Consider the following 19,159-nt stretch of genomic DNA (forward strand, 5'->3'; position numbering starts at 1 on the left):
TACAATTGTGTGCTCTTCTCAATACACCTAGTTTACGCCACATTGCAGTATAAGTACCCATTGCGTTAACAATGTCAAGATGGCCGAGTGGTTAAGGCGCCAGACTTAAGATTCTAATTCAAATTCAAATAATAGATTAATAGGTAATCTTGTGATATCCGTTACTTGGCATTCTGGTCTTCGAAGAAGGCGTGGGTTCGAACCCCACTCTTGACAAAACCTTCCTTTAAAGTTTTATTCTTTTTTACTTTAAATCTTCTTCTCCATTGAAAACACATACGTGTCGCAATAGTTAACAGTCACTCAAAGCAAACGGGCATAAGTTAAGGGGTTGTAACTCAGAGGTAGAGTGCTTGCTTCGCATGTGAAAAGACCAGAGTTCAATCCTCCAAAACTCCAATGTAGTGCAAATAATCGAGAGGTAAAAAGCAAGTATCAGGAACATACTAATAGTCTCTATTCTTGATGGGTTGTAAATCAGTGGCAGAGTGTTCGCTTTGCATGCGAAAAACCCCGGAGTTCAAACCTCCGCAACTCCATACTATAATCGCTTTCATTTTGAAAAAAAGATCATTGTCATGTCTGCCAACAGAATGAAACTACATTCCACATTCTTACGAATATCTCGTGAAAAGTTTAAATACCCAGTGATCAAACCAGTACTTGCAAAACGATAGGGCATAATCTTTCTTCTCCTTCTTTTTCTTCTACTGATAGAAACCGGCTTTTGTCGTCCCAGCGGTATTTTCTGACGGCCATTCGGTTGTGGCACTGTCGATTAAACCTGCTATGATCCTCGAAAATTGAACAGAAAAGCATACAATTGCCATTAATTATTGATATTTTGCCCTGTCATAGTTACAATTGTGTGCTCTTCTCAATACACCTAGTTTACGCCACATTGCAATATAAGTAGCCATTGCGATAACAATGTCAAGATGGCCGAGTGGTTAAGGCGCCAGACTTAAGATTCTAATTCAAATTCAAATAATAGATTAATAGGTAATCTTGTGATATCCGTTACTTGGCATTCTGGTCTTCGAAGAAGGCGTGGGTTCGAACCCCACTCTTGACAAAACCTTCCTTTAAAGTTTTATTCTTTTTTACTTTAAATCTTCTTCTCCATTGAAAACACATACGTGTCGCAATCGTTAACAGTCACTCAAAGCAAACGGACATAAGTTAAGGGGTTGTAACTCAGAGGTAGAGTGCTTGCTTCGCATGTGAAAAGACCAGAGTTCAATCCTCAAAAACTCCAATGTAGTGCAAATAATCGAGAGGTAAAAAGCAAGTATCAGGAACATACTAATAGTCTCTATTCTTAAGGGGTTGTAACTCAGTGGTAGAGTGTTCGCTTTGCATGCGAAAAGCCCGGAGTTCAATCCTCCGCAACTCCATACTATAATCGCTTTCATTTTGAAAAAAAGATCATTGTCATGTCTGCCAACAGAATGAAACTACATTCCACATTCTTACGAATATCTCGTGAAAAGTGTAAATACCCAGTGATCAAACCAGTACTTGCAAAACGATAGGGCATAATCTTTCTTATCCTTCTTTTTCTTCTACTGGTAGAAACCGGATTTTGTCGTCCCAGCGGTATTTTCTGACGGCCATTCCGTTTTGGCACTGTCAATTAAACCTGCCATGATCCTCTAAAATTGAACAGAAAAGCATACAATTGCCATAATTATTGATATTTTGCCCTGTCATAGTTACAATTGTGTGCTCTTCTCAATACACCTAGTTTACGCCACATTGCAGTATAAGTAGCCATTGCGTTAACAATGTCAAGATGGCCGAGTGGTTAAGGCGCCAGACTTAAGATTCTAATTCAAATTCAAATAATAGATTAATAGGTAATCTTGTGAAGTCCGTTACTTGGCATTCTGGTCTTCGAAGAAGGCGTGGGTTCGAACCCCACTCTTGACAAAACCTTCCTTTAAAGTTTTATTCTTTTTTACTTTAAATCTTCTTCTCCATTGAAAACACATACGTGTCGCAATAGTTAACAGTCACTCAAAGCAAACGGGCATAAGTTAAGGGGTTGTAACTCAGAGGTAGAGTGCTTGCTTCGCATGTGAAAAGACCAGAGTTCAATCCTCCAAAACTCCAGTGTAGTGCAAATAATCGAGAGGTAAAAAGCAAGTATCAGGAACATACTAATAGTCTCTTTTCTTAAGGGGTTGTAACTCAGTGGTAGAGTGTTCGCTTTGCATGCGAAAAGCCCGGAGTTCAATCCTCCGCAACTCCATACTGAAATCGCTTTCATTTAAAAAAAAAAATCATTGTCATGTCTGCCAACAGAATGAAACTACATTCCACATTCTTACGAATATCTCGTGAAAAGTTTAAATAACCAGTGATCAAACCAGTACTTGCAAAACGATAGGGCATAATCTTTCTTCTCCTTCTTTTTCTTCTACTGATAGAAACCGGCTTTTGTCGTCCCAGCGGTATTTTCTGACGGCCATTCGGTTGTGGCACTGTCGATTAAACCTGCCATGATCCTCGAAAATTGAACAGAAAAGCATACAATTGCCATTAATTATTGATATTTTGCCCTGTCATAGTTACAATTGTGTGCTCTTCTCAATACACCTAGTTTACGCCACATTGCAATATAAGTAGCCATTGCGATAACAATGTCAAGATGGCCGAGTGGTTAAGGCGCCAAACTTAAGATTCTAATTCAAATTAAAATAATAGATTAATATGTAATCTTGTGATATCCGTTACTTGGCATTCTGGTCTTCGAAGAAGGCGTGGGTTCGAACCCCACTCTTGACAAAACCTTCTATTCAAGTTTTATTCTTTTTTACTTTAAATCTTCTTCTCCATTGAAAACACATACGTGTCGCAATCGTCTACAGTCACTCAAAGCAAACGGACATAAGTTAAGGGGTTGTAACTCAGAGGTAGAGTGCTTGCTTCGCATGTGAAAAGACCAGAGTTCAATCCTCCAAAACTCCAATGTAGTGCAAATAATCGAGAGGTAAAAAGCAAGTATCAGGAACATACTAATAGTCTCTACTCTTAAGGGGTTTTAACTCAGTGGTAGAGTGTTCGCTTTGCATGCGAAAAGCCCGGAGTTCAATCCTCCGCAACTCCATACTATAATCGCTTTCATTTTGAAAAAAAGACCATTGTCATGTCTGCCAACAGAATGAAACTACATTCCACATTCTTACGTATATCTAGTGAAAAGTGTAAATACCCAGTGATCGAACCAGTACCTGCAAAACGATAGGGCATAATCTTTCTTCTCCTTCTTTTTCTTCTACTAATAGAAACCGGCTTTTGTCGTCCCAGTGGTATTTTCTGACTGCCATTCGGTTGTGGCACTGTCGATTAAACCTGCCATGATCCTCGAAAATTGAACAGAAAAGCATACAATTGCCATTAATTATTGATATTTTGCCCTGTCATAGTTACAATTGTGTGCTCTTCTCAATACACCTAGTTTACGAAACATTGCAATATAAGTAGCCATTGCGATAACAATGTCAAGATGGCCGAGTGGTTAAGGCGCCAGACTTAAGATTCTAATTCAAATTCAAATAATAGATTAATAGGTAATCTTGTGATATCCGTTACTTGGCATTCTGGTCTTCGAAGAAGGCGTGGGTTCGAACCCCACTCTTGACAAAACCTTCCTTTAAAGTTTTATTCTTTTTTACTTTAAATCTTCTTCTCCATTGAAAACACATACGTGTCGCAATAGTTAACAGTCACTCAAAGCAAACGGGCATAAGTTAAGGGGTTGTAACTCAGAGGTAGAGTGCTTGCTTCGCATGTGAAAAGACCAGAGTTCAATCCTCCAAAACTCCAATGTAGTGCAAATAATCGAGAGGTAAAAAGCAAGTATCAGGAACATACTAATAGTCTCTTTTCTTAAGGGGTTTAACTCAGTGGTAGAGTGTTCGCTTTGCATGCGAAAAGTCCGGAGTTCAATCCTCCGCAACTCCATACTATAATCGCTTTCATTTTGAAAAAAAGATCATTGTCATGTCTGCCAACAAAATGAAACTACATTCCACATTCTTACGAATATCTCGTGAAAAGTTTAAATAACCAGTGATCAAACCAGTACTTGCAAAACGATAGGGCATAATCTTTCTTCTCCTTCTTTTTCTTCTACTGATAGAAACCGGCTTTTGTCGTCCCAGCGGTATTTTCTGACGGCCATTCGGTTGTGGCACTGTCGATTAAACCTGCCATGATCCTCGAAAATTGAACAGAAAAGCATACAATTGCCATTAATTATTGATATTTTTCCCTGTCATAGTTACAATTGTGTGCTCTTCTCAATACACCTAGTTTACGCCACATTGCAATATAAGTAGCCATTGCGATAACAATGTCAAGATGGCCGAGTGGTTAAGGCGCCAGACTTAAGATTCTAATTCAAATTCAAATAATAGATTAATAGGTAATCTTGTGATATCCGTTACTTGGCATTCTGGTCTTCGAAGAAGGCGTGGGTTCGAACCCCACTCTTGACAAAACCTTCCTTTCAAGTTTTATTCTTTTTTACTTTAAATCTTCTTCTCCATTGAAAACACATACGTGTCGCAATAGTTAACAGTCACTCAAAGCAAACGGGCATAAGTTAAGGGGTTGTAACTCAGAGGTAGAGTGCTTGCTTCGCATGTGTATAGACCAGAGTTCAATCCTCCAAAACTCCAATGTAATGCAAATAATCGAGAGGTAAAAAGCAAGTATCAGGAACATACTAATAGTCTCTATTCTTAAGGGGTTGTAACTCAGTGGTAGAGTGTTCGCTTTGCATGCGAAAAGCCCGGTGTTCAATACTCCGCAACTCCATACTATAATCGCTTTCATTTTGAAAAAAAGATCCTTGTCATGTCTGCCAACAGAATGAAACTACATTCCACATTCTTACGTATATCTAGTGAAAAGTGTAAATACCCAGTGATCGAACCAGTACTTGCAAAACGATAGGGCATAATCTTTCTTCTCCTTCTTTTTCTTCTACTGATAGAAACCGGCTTTTGTCGTCCCAGTGGTATTTTCTGACGGCCATTCGGTTGTGGCACTGTCGATTAAACCTGCCATGATCCTCGAAAATTGAACAGAAAAGCATACAATTGACATTCATTATTGATATTTTTCCCTGTCATAGTTAGAATTGTGTGCTCTTCTCAATACACCTAGTTTACGCCACATTGCAATATAAGTAGCCATTGCGATAACAATGTCAAGATGGCCGAGTGGTTAAGGCGCCAGAATTAAGATTCTAATTCAAATTCAAATAATAGATTAATAGGTAATCTTGTGATATCCGTTACTTGGCATTCTGGTCTTCAAAGAAGGCGTGGGTTCGAACCCCACTCTTGACAAAACCTTCCTTTAAAGTTTTATTCTTTTTTACTTTAAATCTTCTTCTCCATTGAAAACACATACGTGTCGCAATAGCTAACAGTCACTCAAAGCAAACGGGCATAAGTTAAGGGGTTGTAACTCAGAGGTAGAGTGCTTGCTTCGCATGTGAAAAGACCAGAGTTCAATCCTCCAAAACTCCAATGTAGTGCAAATAATCGAGAGGTAAAAAGCAAGTATCAGGAACATACTAATAGTCTCTCTTCTTAACGGGTTGTAACTCAGTGGTAGGGTGTTCGCTTTGCATGCGAAAAGCCCGCAGTTCAATCCTCCGCAACTCCATACTATAATCGCTTTCATTTTGAAAAAAAGATCATTGTCATGTCTGCCAACAGAATGAAACTACATTCCACATTCTTACGAATATCTCGTGAAAATTGTAAATACCCAGTGATCAAACCAGTACTTGCAAAACGATAGGGCATAATCTTTCTTATCCTTCTTTTTCTTCTACTGGTAGAAACCGGCTTTTGTCGTCCCAGCGGTATTTTCTGACGGCCATTCGGTTGTGGCACTGTCGATTAAACCTGCCATGATCCTCGAAAATTGAACAGAAAAGCATACAATTGCCATTAATTATTGATATTTTGCCCTGTCATAGTTACAATTGTGTGCTCTTCTCAATACACCTAGTTTACGCCACATTGCAATATAAGTAGCCATTGCGATAACAATGTCAAGATGGCCGAGTGGTTAAGGCGCCAGACTTAAGATTCTAATTCAAATTCAAATAATAGATTAATAGGTAATCTTGTGATATCCGTTACTTGGCATTCTGGTCTTCGAAGAAGGCGTGGGTTCGAACCCCACTCTTGACAAAACCTTCCTTTCAAGTTTTATTCTTTTTTACTTTAAATCTTCTTCTCCATTGAAAACACATACGTGTCGCAATCGTTTACAGTCACTCAAAGCAAACGGACCTAATTTAAGGGGTTGTAACTCAGAGGTAGAGTGCTTGCTTCGCATGTGAAAAGACCAGAGTTCAATCCTCCAAAACTCCAATGTAGTGCAAATAATCGAGAGGTAAAAAGCAAGTATCAGGAACATACTAATAGTCTCTATTCTTAAGGGGTTGTAACTCAGTGGTAGAGTGTTCGCTTTGCATGCGAAAAGCCCGGAGTTCAATCCTCCGCAACTCCATACTATAATCGCTTTCATTTTGAAAAAAAGATCATTGTCATGTCTGCCAACAGAATGAAACTACATTCCACATTCTTACGAATATCTCGTGAAAAGTGTAAATACCCAGTGATCAAACCAGTACTTGCAAAACGATAGGGCATAATCTTTCTTATCCTTCTTTTTCTTCTACTGGTAGAAACCGGATTTTGTCGTCCCAGCGGTATTTTCTGACGGCCATTCCGTTTTGGCACTGTCAATTAAACCTGCCATGATCCTCTAAAATTGAACAGAAAAGCATACAATTGCCATAATTATTGATATTTTGCCCTGTCATAGTTAGAATTGTGTGCTCTTCTCAATACACCTAGTTTACGCCACATTGCAGTATAAGTAGCCATTGCGTTAACAATGTCAAGATGGCCGAGTGGTTAAGGCGCCAGACTTAAGATTCTAATTCAAATTCAAATAATAGATTAATAGGTAATCTTGTGAAGTCCGTTACTTGGCATTCTGGTCTTCGAAGAAGGCGTGGGTTCGAACCCCACTCTTGACAAAACCTTCCTTTCAAGTTTTATTCGTTTTTACTTTAAATCTTCTTCTCCATTGAAAACACATACGTGTCGCAATCGTTAACAGTCACTCAAAGCAAACGGGCATAAGTTAAGGGGTTGTAACTCAGAGGTAGAGTGCTTGCTTCGCATGTGAAAAGACCAGAGTTCAATCCTCCAAAACTCCAATGTAGTGCAAATAATCGAGAGGTAAAAAGCAAGTATCAGGAACACACTAATAGTCTCTATTCTTAAGGGGTTGTAACTCAGTGGTAGAGTGTTCGCTTTGCATGCGAAAAGCCCGGAGTTCAATCCTCCGCAACTCCATACTATAATCGCTTTCATTTTGAAAAAAAAATCATTGTCATGTCTGCCAACAGAATGAAACTACATTCCACATTCTTACGTATATCTAGTGAAAAGTGTAAATACCCAGTGATCGAACCAGTACTTGCAAAACGATAGGGCATAATCTTTCTTATCCTTCTTTTTCTTCTACTGGTAGAAACCGGCTTTTGTCGTCCCAGCGGTATTTTCTGACGGCCATTCGGTTGTGGCACTGTCGATTAAACCTGCCATGATCCTCGAAAATTGAACAGAAAAGCATACAATTGCCATTAATTATTGATATTCTGCCCTGTCATAGTTACAATTGTGTGCTCTTCTCAATACACCTAGTTTACGCCACATTGCAATATAAGTAGCCATTGCGATAACAATGTCAAGATGGCCGAGTGGTTAAGGCGCCAGACTTAAGATTCTAATTCAAATTCAAATAATAGATTAATAGGTAATCTTGTGATATCCGTTACTTGGCATTCTGGTCTTCAAAGAAGGCGTGGGTTCGAACCCCACTCTTGACAAAACCTTCCTTTCAAGTTTTATTCTTTTTTACTTTAAATCTTCTTCTCCATTGAAAACACATACGTGTCGCAATAGTTAACAGTCACTCAAAGCAAACGGGCATAAGTTAAGGGGTTGTAACTCAGAGGTAGAGTGCTTGCTTCGCATGTGTATAGACCAGAGTTCAATCCTCCAAAACTCCAATGTAATGCAAATAATCGAGAGGTAAAAAGCAAGTATCAGGAACATACTAATAGTCCCAATTTTAAGGGGTTGTAACTCAGTGGTAGAGTGTTCGCTTTGCATGCGAAAAGCCCGGTGTTCAATACTCCGCAACTCCATACTATAATCGCTTTCATTTTGAAAAAAAGATCATTGTCATGTCTGCCAACAGAATGAAACTACATTCCACATTCTTACGTATATCTAGTGAAAAGTGTAAATACCCAGTGATCGAACCAGTACTTGCAAAACGATAGGGCATAATCTTTCTTCTCCTTCTTTTTCTTCTACTGATAGAAACCGGCTTTTGTCGTCCCAGTGGTATTTTCTGACGGCCATTCGGTTGTGGCACTGTCGATTAAACCTGCCATGATCCTCGAAAATTGAACAGAAAAGCATACAATTGACATTCATTATTGATATTTTTCCCTGTCATAGTTAGAATTGTGTGCTCTTCTCAATACACCTAGTTTACGCCACATTGCAATATAAGTAGCCATTGCGATAACAATGTCAAGATGGCCGAGTGGTTAAGGCGCCAGAATTAAGATTCTAATTCAAATTCAAATAATAGATTAATAGGTAATCTTGTGATATCCGTTACTTGGCATTCTGGTCTTCAAAGAAGGCGTGGGTTCGAACCCCACTCTTGACAAAACCTTCCTTTAAAGTTTTATTCTTTTTTACTTTAAATCTTCTTCTCCATTGAAAACACATACGTGTCGCAATAGTTAACAGTCACTCAAAGCAAACGGGCATAAGTTAAGGGGTTGTAACTCAGAGGTAGAGTGCTTGCTTCGCATGTGAAAAGACCAGAGTTCAATCCTCCAAAACTCCAATGTAGTGCAAATAATCGAGAGGTAAAAAGCAAGTATCAGGAACATACTAATAGTCTCTCTTCTTAAGGGGTTGTAACTCAGTGGTAGGGTGTTCGCTTTGCATGCGAAAAGCCCGCAGTTCAATCCTCCGCAACTCCATACTATAATCGCTTTCATTTTGAAAAAAAGATCATTGTCATGTCTGCCAACAGAATGAAACTACATTCCACATTCTTACGAATATCTCGTGAAAATTGTAAATACCCAGTGATCAAACCAGTACTTGCAAAACGATAGGGCATAATCTTTCTTATCCTTCTTTTTCTTCTACTGGTAGAAACCGGCTTTTGTCGTCCCAGCGGTATTTTCTGACGGCCATTCGGTTGTGGCACTGTCGATTAAACCTGCCATGATCCTCGAAAATTGAACAGAAAAGCATACAATTGCCATTAATTATTGATATTCTGCCCTGTCATAGTTACAATTGTGTGCTCTTCTCAATACACCTAGTTTACGCCACATTGCAATATAAGTAGCCATTGCGATAACAATGTCAAGATGGCCGAGTGGTTAAGGCGCCAGACTTAAGATTCTAATTCAAATTCAAATAATAGATTAATAGGTAATCTTGTGATATCCGTTACTTGGCATTCTGGTCTTCGAAGAAGGCGTGGGTTCGAACCCCAATCTTGACAAAAGCTTCCTTTCAAGTTTTATTCTTTTTTACTTTAAATCTTCTTCTCCATTGAAAACACATACGTGTCGCAATCGTTAACAGTCACTCAAAGCAAACGGACATAAGTTAAGGGGTTGTAACTCAGAGGTAGAGTGCTTGCTTCGCATGTGAAAAGACCAGAGTTCAATCCTCCAAAACTCCAATGTAGTGCAAATAATCGAGAGGTAAAAAGCAAGTATCAGGAACATACTAATAGTCTCTTTTCTTAAGGGGTTGTAACTCAGTGGTAGAGTGTACGCTTTGCATGCGAAAAGCCCGGAGTTCAATCCTCCGCAACTCCATACTATAATCGCTTTCATTTTGAAAAAAAGATCATTGTCATGTCTGCCAACAGAATGAAACTACATTCCACATTCTTACGAATATCTCGTGAAAATTGTAAATACCCAGTGATCAAACCAGTACTTGCAAAACGATAGGGCATAATCTTTCTTATCCTTCTTTTTCTTCTACTGGTAGAAACCGGCTTTTGTCGTCCCAGCGGTATTTTCTGACGGCCATTCGGTTGTGGCACTGTCGATTAAACCTGCCATGATCCTCGAAAATTGAACAGAAAAGCATACAATTGCCATTAATTATTGATATTCTGCCCTGTCATAGTTACAATTGTGTGCTCTTCTCAATACACCTAGTTTACGCCACATTGCAATATAAGTAGCCATTGCGATAACAATGTCAAGATGGCCGAGTGGTTAAGGCGCCAGACTTAAGATTCTAATTCAAATTCAAATAATAGATTAATAGGTAATCTTGTGATATCCGTTACTTGGCATTCTGGTCTTCGAAGAAGGCGTGGGTTCGAACCCCAATCTTGACAAAAGCTTCCTTTCAAGTTTTATTCTTTTTTACTTTAAATCTTCTTCTCCATTGAAAACACATACGTGTCGCAATCGTTAACAGTCACTCAAAGCAAACGGACATAAGTTAAGGGGTTGTAACTCAGAGGTAGAGTGCTTGCTTCGCATGTGAAAAGACCAGAGTTCAATCCTCCAAAACTCCAATGTAGTGCAAATAATCGAGAGGTAAAAAGCAAGTATCAGGAACATACTAATAGTCTCTTTTCTTAAGGGGTTGTAACTCAGTGGTAGAGTGTACGCTTTGCATGCGAAAAGCCCGGAGTTCAATCCTCCGCAACTCCATACTATAATCGCTTTCATTTTGAAAATAAGATCATTGTCATGTCTGCCAACAGAATGAAACTACATTCCACATTCTTACGAATATCTAGTGAAAAGTGTAAATACCCAGTGATCGAACCAGTACCTGCAAAACGATAGGGCATAATCTTTCTTCTCCTTCTTTTTCTTCTACTGATAGAAACCGGCTTTTGTCGTCCCAGTGGTATTTTCTGACGGCCATTCGGTTGTGGCACTGTCGATTATACCTGCCATGATCCTCGAAAATTGAACAGAAAAGCATACAATTGCCATTAATTATTGATATTCTGCCCTGTCATAGTTACAATTGTGTGCTCTTCTCAATACACCTAGTTTACGCCACATTGCAATATAAGTAGCCATTGCGATAACAATGTCAAGATGGCCGAGTGGTTAAGGCGCCAGACTTAAGATTCTAATTCAAATTAAAATAATAGATTAATAGGTAATCTTGTGAAGTCCGTTACTTGGCATTCTGGTCTTCGAAGAAGGCGTGGGTTCGAACCCCACTCTTGACAAAACCTTCCTTTCAAGTTATATTCTTTTTTACTTTAAATCTTCTTCTCCATTGAAAACACATACGTGTCGCAATCTTTAATAGTCACTAAAGCAAACGGGCATAAGTTAAGGGGTTGTAACTCAGAGGTAGAGTGCTTGCTTCGCATGTGAAAAGACCAGAGTTCAATCCTCCAAAACTCCAATGTAGTGCAAATAATCGAGAGGTAAAAAGCAAGTATCAGGAACATACTAATAGTCTCTTTTCTTAAGGGGTTGTAACTCAGTGGTAGAGTGTTCGCTTTGCATGCGCAAAGCCCGGAGTTCAATCCTCCGCAACTCCATACTATAATCGCTTTCATTTTGAAAAAAAAGATCATTGTCATGTCTGCCAACAGAATGAAACTACATTCCACATTCTTACGAATATCTCGTGAAAAGTGTAAATACCCAGTGATCAAACCAGTACTTGCAAAACGATAGGGCATAATCCTTCTTATCCTTCTTTTTCTTCTACTGGTAGAAACCGGCTTTTGTCGTCCCAGCGGTATTTTCTGACGGCCATTCGGTTGTGGCACTGTCGATTAAACCTGCCATGATCCTCGAAAATTGAACAGAAAAGCATACAATTGCCATTAATTATTGATATTCTGCCCTGTCATAGTTACAATTGTGTGCTCTTCTCAATACACCTAGTTTACGCCACATTGCAATATAAGTAGCCATTGCGATAACAATGTCAAGATGGCCGAGTGGTTAAGGCGCCAGACTTAAGATTCTAATTCAAATTCAAATAATAGATTAATAGGTAATCTTGTGATATCCGTTACTTGGCATTCTGGTCTTCGAAGAAGGCGTGGGTTCGAACCCCACTCTTGACAAAACCTTCCTTTCAAGTTTTATTCTTTTTTACTTTAAATCTTATTCTCCATTGAAAACACATACTTGTCGCAATAGTTAACAGTCACTCAAAGCAAACGGGCATAAGTTAAGGGGTTGTAACTCAGAGGTAGAGTGCTTGCTTCGCATGTGAAAAGACCAGAGTTCAATCCTCCAAAACTCCAATGTAGTGCAAATAATCGAGAGGTAAAAAGCAAGTATCAGGAACATACTAATAGTCTCTATTCTTAAGTGGTTGTAACTCAGTGGTAGAGTGTTCGCTTTGCATGCGAAAAGCCCGGAGTTCAATCCTCCGCAACTCCATACTATAATCGCTTTCATTTTGAAAATAAGATCATTGTCATGTCTGCCAACAGAATGAAACTACATTCCACATTCTTACGAATATCTAGTGAAAAGTGTAAATACCCAGTGATCGAACCAGTACCTGCAAAACGATAGGGCATAATCTTTCTTCTCCTTCTTTTTCTTCTACTGATAGAAACCGGCTTTTGTCGTCCCAGTGGTATTTTCTGACGGCCATTCGGTTGTGGCACTGTCGATTAAACCTGCCATGATCCTCGAAAATTGAACAGAAAAGCATACAATTGACATTCATTATTGATATTTTGCCCTGTCATAGTTACAATTGTGTGCTCTTCTCAATACACCTAGTTTACGCCACATTGCAATATAAGTAGCCATTGCGATAACAATGTCAAGATGGCCGAGTGGTTAAGGCGCCAGACTTAAGATTCTAATTCAAATTCAAATAATAGATTAATAGGTAATCTTGTGATATCCGTTACTTGGCATTCTGGTCTTCGAAGAAGGCGTGGGTTCGAACCCCACTCTTGACAAATCCTTCCTTTAAAGTTTTATTCTTTTTTACTTTAAATCTTCTTCTCCATTGAAAACACATACGTGTCGCAATAGTTAACAGTCACTCAAAGCAAACGGGCATAAGTTAAGGGGTTGTAACTCAGAGGTAGAGTGCTTGCTTCGCATGTGAAAAGACCAGAGTTCAATCCTCCAAAACTCCAATGTAGTGCAAATAATCGAGAGGTAAAAAGCAAGTATCAGGAACATACTAATAGTCTCTCTTCTTAAGGGGTTGTAACTCAGTGGTAGGGTGTTCGCTTTGCATGCGAAAAGCCCGCAGTTCAATCCTCCGCAACTCCATACTATAATCGCTTTCATTTTGAAAAAAAGATCATTGTCATGTCTGCCAACAGAATGAAACTACATTCCACATTCTTACGAATATCTCGTGAAAATTGTAAATACCCAGTGATCAAACCAGTACTTGCAAAACGATAGGGCATAATCTTTCTTATCCTTCTTTTTCTTCTACTGGTAGAAACCGGCTTTTGTCGTCCCAGCGGTATTTTCTGACGGCCATTCGGTTGTGGCACTGTCGATTAAACCTGCCATGATCCTCGAAAATTGAACAGAAAAGCATACAATTGCCATTAATTATTGATATTCTGCCCTGTCATAGTTACAATTGTGTGCTCTTCTCAATACACCTAGTTTACGCCACATTGCAATATAAGTAGCCATTGCGATAACAATGTCAAGATGGCCGAGTGGTTAAGGCGCCAGACTTAAGATTCTAATTCAAATTCAAATAATAGATTAATAGGTAATCTTGTGATATCCGTTACTTGGCATTCTGGTCTTCGAAGAAGGCGTGGGTTCGAACCCCAATCTTGACAAAAGCTTCCTTTCAAGTTTTATTCTTTTTTACTTTAAATCTTCTTCTCCATTGAAAACACATACGTGTCGCAATCGTTAACAGTCACTCAAAGCAAACGGATAAGTTAAGGGGTTGTAACTCAGAGGTAGAGTGCTTGCTTCGCATGTGAAAAGACCAGAGTTCAATCCTCCAAAACTCCAATGTAGTGCAAATAATCGAGAGGTAAAAAGCAAGTATCAGGAACATACTAATAGTCTCTATTCTTAAGGGGTTGTAACTCAGTGGTAGAGTGTTCGCTTTGCATGCGAAAAGCCCGGAGTTCAATCCTCCGCAACTCCATACTATAATCGCTTTCATTTTGAAAATAAGATCATTGTCATGTCTGCCAACAGAATGAAACTACATTTCACATTCTTACGAATATCTAGTGAAAAGTGTAAATACTCAGTGATCGAACCAGTACCTGCAAAACGATAGGGCATAATCTTTCTTCTCCTTCTTTTTCTTCTACTGATAGAAACCGGCTTTTGTCGTCCCAGTGGTATTTTCTGACGGCCATTCGGTTGTGGCACTGTCGATTAAACCTGCCATGATCCTCGAAAATTGAACAGAAAAGCATACAATTGCCATTAATTATTGATATTCTGCCCTGTCATAGTTACAATTGTGTGCTCTTCTCAATACACCTAGTTTACGCCACATTGCAATATAAGTAGCCATTGCGATAACAATGTCAAGATGGCCGAGTGGTTAAGGCGCCAGACTTAAGATTCTAATTCAAATTAAAATAATAGATTAATAGGTAATCTTGTGAAGTCCGTTACTTGGCATTCTGGTCTTCGAAGAAGGCGTGGGTTCGAACCCCACTCTTGACAAAACCTTCCTTTCAAGTTATATTCTTTTTTACTTTAAATCTTCTTCTCCATTGAAAACACATACGTGTCGCAATCTTTAATAGTCACTAAAGCAAACGGGCATAAGTTAAGGGGTTGTAACTCAGAGGTAGAGTGCTTGCTTCGCATGTGAAAAGACCAGAGTTCAATCCTCCAAAACTCCAATGTAGTGCAAATAATCGAGAGGTAAAAAGCAAGTATCAGGAACATACTAATAGTCTCTATTCTTAAGGGGTTGTAACTCAGTGGTAGAGTGTTCGCTTTGCATGCGAAAAGCCCGGAGTTCAATCCTCCGCAACTCCATACTATAATCGCTTTCATTTTGAAAATAAGATCATTGTCATGTCTGCCAACAGAATGAAACTACATTCCACATTCTTACGAATATCTAGTGAAAAGTGTAAATACCCAGTGATCGAACCAGTACCTGCAAAACGATAGGGCATAATCTTTCTTCTCCTTCTTTTTCTTCTACTGATAGAAACCGGCTTTTGTCGTCCCAGTGGTATTTTCTGACGGCCATTCGGTTGTGGCACTGTCGATTAAACCTGCCATGATCCTCGAAAATTGAACAGAAAAGCATACAATTGACATTCATTATTGATATTTTTCCCTGTCATAGTTACAATTGTGTGCTCTTCTCAATACACCTAGTTTACGCCACATTGCAATATAAGTAGCCATTGCGATAACAATGTCAAGATGGCCGAGTGGTTAAGGCGCCAGACTTAAGATTCAAATTCAAATTCAAATAACAGATTAACAAGATTCCTTCGGTAATATCCTTCGGTAATTTTTTTAAACGTTAAAGAGACAGAAAATAAAGGTTATGGTAGATTAATACATACTATAACGTTTGGAAAATTCTGTTTCCCTTTATTCTCTTTCATAATTGATTCTTTATAACTAATTGACTAATAATCTGTTAATATTATGAGTGGTGCGACTTAGGAGTGGCGGAGGCTTCGCCCCGCCACCCCACGTCGCACTTCACGTTTAGATTAAGTTTTAGCAACATTTATTACTATAGTAACATGGAATTGGAAAAATTATTAGTTAAATATTAACTATAAAGAATTGGATGTGCTCTTATAGCAGTTAGATTAAACCACCGCTGAAAAAATCTTAATTCAGGCATATTGTAAGGATTGGCTGTCAGCGTTCTAGTTATCGGCAAAATAGTTCATTCCCCTCGTTTGTTTATTGCTCTCTCGCTGACCTCGATACGAGTCATTCCCCCCTTCTGTTTTATGACCCACGCTAGCCTTGACTCTACTGTCAATGACCGCGTTTGACCCTGTTTCGACTTGTATAAAACCCCACCCAACGCAGTTCTTCTTCAGTCAATGCTAGGCTGTTCAATCGGTCTGGTGTTGGCTCACCCCTTCTCGAGTCAATGCTAGGCTGTTCAATCGGTCTGGTGTTGGCTCACCCCTTCTCGAGTCAATGCTAGGCTGTTCAGTCGGTCTAGTGTTGGCTCACTCCTTCTGGCTCGCAGGATGTCACATTCTGTCGGGTTATTGTTTCTTCTTTTTCCATTGTAGTTATGTTTTTGTATTTGCCCGCCTCATGCTAGAGAAGTCTCGCGCTTCGCATGTAGGACCGTAAAGCCATGTATGTTTCTACAATAAAATCTTTACCCCGTCTATCACCGTGTTGAAGTGAGTAACTTTTCAGTTCTCACATGTGGTGGCAGCGATGGGATGATCCCAATTCACCCCCGAAGAGACTGCTACGACGCCGCTACCTACCATACTGATTCCCGATCTTCATGTATTGTAAGTTCACGAAGAAAAAATTCCGCTACGGACAAAAGAAGACGCAACCTGCCCTGCATTTAAGCAAGAACGATTTCTGACTTTTCTCTCCCTATCACTTGTTATTTTTATTTTGACTGTTACACCGGCCACGAGGCGCCCGGTCAGTCGCATCACACAGTTCGCTCGACGTTATTTTTAAAATGTTACTCTCGCTCCAGGAAAGGTCGAAGTACGTTTTACGCTACTCAGTTCATCGATGTTTCCCGTCAGTTTTCAAAGTTCTTTCTTTTTACCAGTTTCAGTATTTGTGTTTTGTTTTGTTAGATTGCGGGACGCAATCTCCCATGGCCCCAAGGTATGTAAGGATTGGCTGTCAGCGTTCTAGTTATCGGCAAAATAGTTCATTCCCCTCGTTTGTTTATTGCTCTCTCGCTGACCTCGATACGAGTCATTCCCCCCTTCTGTTTTATGACCCACGCTAGCCTTGACTCTACTGTCAATGACCGCGTTTGACCCTGTTTCGACTTGTATAAAACCCCACCCAACGCAGTTCTTCTTCAGTCAATGCTAGGCTGTTCAGTCGGTCTAGTGTTGGCTCACCCTTCTCGGGTCTAGTGTCAGGCCGTTTATTCGGTCTGGTGCTGGCTCGCTCGTTCTCCGTTTTAAACTTGTCTTATTTGTGTCTTTGTAGACTTTGACGCTGGCTACACGGTAAAGGGCCGTGTGTATGCCTCCAATCTCTCTTGATGTATTTTTGATTTGTTTAAATTATGCGCGTTACGGAAATAAAACATCATCGAACGAAAACCCGCTTTGAGTGGAGGTTTTACCAAACCTTTCAATATAACCTAAGTGTTTTACGACCGGTTCCAAAATCGATACCGATGGTAGCGTCGCTAGTGATATTACCATAGCTTTACTTCGTCTTTCGTTACATTGTTTGGTGTACACACCAACCTGACCACGCTTTCCCTTAAATTTCATGTCAATGTTGGTCTAATGGTTAGCAACCCGGGCTGGCACTCGTATGGTTCGGGGTTCGAATCTCGAGCAAGCCATTGGTAACTTTTGAAAAATTACACTTAAAAAACTTTTGAAGGTAAATGGAAGTGGGAGATCGGTGGTAACTCTTCACGACCGCTAAAAGATCTTGATGACTGTGGAGAGGACAAGGGAAGAAGAGAGAGATGACCCAGAGCTTCAAAATGAGTATGATCAAACATTTTTAAAATGTTCCTCAACTTCTTGGTTGATGACTAACTGTTAAAAAAAAGGGGAATAGAAATTTTACTTGATCAAAAAATTTATTAAAATCAAGATCATCATTTATTAAAAACAGTTAACAAAAAGAGGCAATAATAAGAACAATAAAGACGAAATCGAACAAGAACAATAAAAATCAAATCAAATATCATCAAAATATCAATATCATATCATCAAAACTTGAATTGCTAGGGAAGATTCAAACTTTTTTTCTTTTTGTTAACACTGCTGAGCACTCACTGCACTGACAGTTGGAAGGTTAAGCAAACAAAAGCGAATTCACTGCCTAGGATTCGGCAACATGCTAGGTAACAAGTACGCAAATTAAATTTTTAAAAAACAAGTACGCAAATTAAATTTTTAAAACAGTAATGAAAACAAATGAAACCCCGTTACGACATGTATCAAATTTTGACAGAATTATGTACAAAATTTGGTGACGATTGGTCATTCAGGGAAGAAACGTATAAAGGATAACCAAATGGACATTAAACCATCTGAATTTCACTACTAGCTACTACTACCCTACCCCCTATACCCCACACCCTATATTGTTAAGGACCTTCGTATATAAATATACCTCAGGGATAGGTAATCTTGTGATATCCTTTACTTGGCATTCTGGTCTTCGAAGAAGGCGTGGGTTCGAACCCCACTCTTGACAAAACCTTCTGTTCAAGTTTTATTCTTTTTTACTTTAAATCTTCTTCTCCATTGAAAACACATACGTGTCGCAATCGTTTACAGTCACTCAAAGCAAACGGACATAAGTTAAGGGGTTGTAACTCAGAGGTAGAGTGCTTGCTTCGCATGTGAAAAGACCAGAGTTCAATCCTCCAAAACTCCAATGTAGTGCAAATAATCGAGAGGTAAAAAGCAAGTATCAGGAACATACTAATAGTCTCTATTCTTAAGTGGTTGTAACTCAGTGGTAGAGTGTTCGCTTTGCATGCGAAAAGCCCGGAGTTCAATCCTCCGCAACTCCATACTATAATCGCTTTCATTTTGAAAAAAAGATCATTGTCATGTCTGCCAACAGAATGAAACTACATTCCACATTCTTACGAATATCTCGTGAAAAGTGTAAATACCCAGTGATCAAACCAGTACTTGCAAAACGATAGGGCATAATCTTTCTTATCCTTCTTTTTCTTCTACTGGTAGAAACCGGCTTTTGTCGTCCCAGCGGTATTTTCTGACGGCCATTCGGTTTTGGCACTGTCGATTAAACCTGCCATGATCCTCGAAAATTGAACAGAAAAGCATACAATTGCCATTAATTATTGATATTTTGCCCTGTCATAGTTACAATTGTGTGCTC

At 39.3% G+C, this 19,159-nt stretch overlaps 32 non-coding genes across 32 annotated transcripts; all 32 read left to right on the forward strand.

Moving 5' to 3' along the window:
- The first annotated feature begins 73 nt into the window (after positions 1-73).
- On the forward strand, positions 74-216 carry Trnal-uaa. The gene is made up of 2 exons: positions 74-110; positions 172-216. It is a non-coding gene; the product is annotated as a tRNA-Leu (tRNA).
- Positions 217-932: 716 nt separating this feature from the next.
- On the forward strand, positions 933-1,075 carry Trnal-uaa. The gene is made up of 2 exons: positions 933-969; positions 1,031-1,075. It is a non-coding gene; the product is annotated as a tRNA-Leu (tRNA).
- A 250-nt stretch (positions 1,076-1,325) lies between these two features.
- Positions 1,326-1,397, forward strand: Trnaa-ugc. Its single transcript has one exon. It is a non-coding gene; the product is annotated as a tRNA-Ala (tRNA).
- Positions 1,398-1,789: 392 nt separating this feature from the next.
- On the forward strand, positions 1,790-1,932 carry Trnal-uaa. Its single transcript has 2 exons — positions 1,790-1,826; positions 1,888-1,932. It is a non-coding gene; the product is annotated as a tRNA-Leu (tRNA).
- Positions 1,933-2,182: 250 nt separating this feature from the next.
- Positions 2,183-2,254, forward strand: Trnaa-ugc. The gene has a single exon. It is a non-coding gene; the product is annotated as a tRNA-Ala (tRNA).
- A 393-nt stretch (positions 2,255-2,647) lies between these two features.
- Trnal-uaa lies at positions 2,648-2,790 on the forward strand. The gene is made up of 2 exons: positions 2,648-2,684; positions 2,746-2,790. It is a non-coding gene; the product is annotated as a tRNA-Leu (tRNA).
- A 250-nt stretch (positions 2,791-3,040) lies between these two features.
- Positions 3,041-3,112, forward strand: Trnaa-ugc. Its single transcript has one exon. It is a non-coding gene; the product is annotated as a tRNA-Ala (tRNA).
- A 393-nt stretch (positions 3,113-3,505) lies between these two features.
- Positions 3,506-3,648, forward strand: Trnal-uaa. Its single transcript has 2 exons — positions 3,506-3,542; positions 3,604-3,648. It is a non-coding gene; the product is annotated as a tRNA-Leu (tRNA).
- Positions 3,649-4,362: 714 nt separating this feature from the next.
- Positions 4,363-4,505, forward strand: Trnal-uaa. Its single transcript has 2 exons — positions 4,363-4,399; positions 4,461-4,505. It is a non-coding gene; the product is annotated as a tRNA-Leu (tRNA).
- Positions 4,506-4,755: 250 nt separating this feature from the next.
- On the forward strand, positions 4,756-4,827 carry Trnaa-ugc. The gene has a single exon. It is a non-coding gene; the product is annotated as a tRNA-Ala (tRNA).
- A 393-nt stretch (positions 4,828-5,220) lies between these two features.
- Positions 5,221-5,363, forward strand: Trnal-aag. Its single transcript has 2 exons — positions 5,221-5,258; positions 5,318-5,363. It is a non-coding gene; the product is annotated as a tRNA-Leu (tRNA).
- A 715-nt stretch (positions 5,364-6,078) lies between these two features.
- Positions 6,079-6,221, forward strand: Trnal-uaa. Its single transcript has 2 exons — positions 6,079-6,115; positions 6,177-6,221. It is a non-coding gene; the product is annotated as a tRNA-Leu (tRNA).
- Positions 6,222-6,471: 250 nt separating this feature from the next.
- On the forward strand, positions 6,472-6,543 carry Trnaa-ugc. Its single transcript has one exon. It is a non-coding gene; the product is annotated as a tRNA-Ala (tRNA).
- A 392-nt stretch (positions 6,544-6,935) lies between these two features.
- On the forward strand, positions 6,936-7,078 carry Trnal-uaa. Its single transcript has 2 exons — positions 6,936-6,972; positions 7,034-7,078. It is a non-coding gene; the product is annotated as a tRNA-Leu (tRNA).
- A 250-nt stretch (positions 7,079-7,328) lies between these two features.
- Trnaa-ugc lies at positions 7,329-7,400 on the forward strand. Its single transcript has one exon. It is a non-coding gene; the product is annotated as a tRNA-Ala (tRNA).
- A 393-nt stretch (positions 7,401-7,793) lies between these two features.
- Trnal-uaa lies at positions 7,794-7,936 on the forward strand. The gene is made up of 2 exons: positions 7,794-7,830; positions 7,892-7,936. It is a non-coding gene; the product is annotated as a tRNA-Leu (tRNA).
- A 249-nt stretch (positions 7,937-8,185) lies between these two features.
- On the forward strand, positions 8,186-8,257 carry Trnaa-ugc. The gene has a single exon. It is a non-coding gene; the product is annotated as a tRNA-Ala (tRNA).
- A 393-nt stretch (positions 8,258-8,650) lies between these two features.
- Positions 8,651-8,793, forward strand: Trnal-aag. Its single transcript has 2 exons — positions 8,651-8,688; positions 8,748-8,793. It is a non-coding gene; the product is annotated as a tRNA-Leu (tRNA).
- A 715-nt stretch (positions 8,794-9,508) lies between these two features.
- On the forward strand, positions 9,509-9,651 carry Trnal-uaa. The gene is made up of 2 exons: positions 9,509-9,545; positions 9,607-9,651. It is a non-coding gene; the product is annotated as a tRNA-Leu (tRNA).
- A 250-nt stretch (positions 9,652-9,901) lies between these two features.
- Trnaa-ugc lies at positions 9,902-9,973 on the forward strand. The gene has a single exon. It is a non-coding gene; the product is annotated as a tRNA-Ala (tRNA).
- A 393-nt stretch (positions 9,974-10,366) lies between these two features.
- Trnal-uaa lies at positions 10,367-10,509 on the forward strand. Its single transcript has 2 exons — positions 10,367-10,403; positions 10,465-10,509. It is a non-coding gene; the product is annotated as a tRNA-Leu (tRNA).
- A 250-nt stretch (positions 10,510-10,759) lies between these two features.
- On the forward strand, positions 10,760-10,831 carry Trnaa-ugc. The gene has a single exon. It is a non-coding gene; the product is annotated as a tRNA-Ala (tRNA).
- A 393-nt stretch (positions 10,832-11,224) lies between these two features.
- Positions 11,225-11,367, forward strand: Trnal-uaa. The gene is made up of 2 exons: positions 11,225-11,261; positions 11,323-11,367. It is a non-coding gene; the product is annotated as a tRNA-Leu (tRNA).
- Positions 11,368-11,616: 249 nt separating this feature from the next.
- Trnaa-ugc lies at positions 11,617-11,688 on the forward strand. Its single transcript has one exon. It is a non-coding gene; the product is annotated as a tRNA-Ala (tRNA).
- A 394-nt stretch (positions 11,689-12,082) lies between these two features.
- On the forward strand, positions 12,083-12,225 carry Trnal-uaa. Its single transcript has 2 exons — positions 12,083-12,119; positions 12,181-12,225. It is a non-coding gene; the product is annotated as a tRNA-Leu (tRNA).
- A 250-nt stretch (positions 12,226-12,475) lies between these two features.
- Positions 12,476-12,547, forward strand: Trnaa-ugc. Its single transcript has one exon. It is a non-coding gene; the product is annotated as a tRNA-Ala (tRNA).
- A 393-nt stretch (positions 12,548-12,940) lies between these two features.
- On the forward strand, positions 12,941-13,083 carry Trnal-uaa. The gene is made up of 2 exons: positions 12,941-12,977; positions 13,039-13,083. It is a non-coding gene; the product is annotated as a tRNA-Leu (tRNA).
- A 715-nt stretch (positions 13,084-13,798) lies between these two features.
- Positions 13,799-13,941, forward strand: Trnal-uaa. Its single transcript has 2 exons — positions 13,799-13,835; positions 13,897-13,941. It is a non-coding gene; the product is annotated as a tRNA-Leu (tRNA).
- A 248-nt stretch (positions 13,942-14,189) lies between these two features.
- Positions 14,190-14,261, forward strand: Trnaa-ugc. Its single transcript has one exon. It is a non-coding gene; the product is annotated as a tRNA-Ala (tRNA).
- A 393-nt stretch (positions 14,262-14,654) lies between these two features.
- On the forward strand, positions 14,655-14,797 carry Trnal-uaa. Its single transcript has 2 exons — positions 14,655-14,691; positions 14,753-14,797. It is a non-coding gene; the product is annotated as a tRNA-Leu (tRNA).
- Positions 14,798-15,046: 249 nt separating this feature from the next.
- Positions 15,047-15,118, forward strand: Trnaa-ugc. The gene has a single exon. It is a non-coding gene; the product is annotated as a tRNA-Ala (tRNA).
- Positions 15,119-18,752: 3,634 nt separating this feature from the next.
- Positions 18,753-18,824, forward strand: Trnaa-ugc. Its single transcript has one exon. It is a non-coding gene; the product is annotated as a tRNA-Ala (tRNA).
- The last annotated feature ends 335 nt before the right edge of the window (positions 18,825-19,159 follow it).

This window comes from Daphnia pulicaria, chromosome 1 (assembly GCF_021234035.1).
Source record: "Daphnia pulicaria isolate SC F1-1A chromosome 1, SC_F0-13Bv2, whole genome shotgun sequence".
In the NCBI taxonomy this organism is placed as follows: Eukaryota; Metazoa; Arthropoda; class Branchiopoda; order Diplostraca; family Daphniidae; genus Daphnia; species Daphnia pulicaria.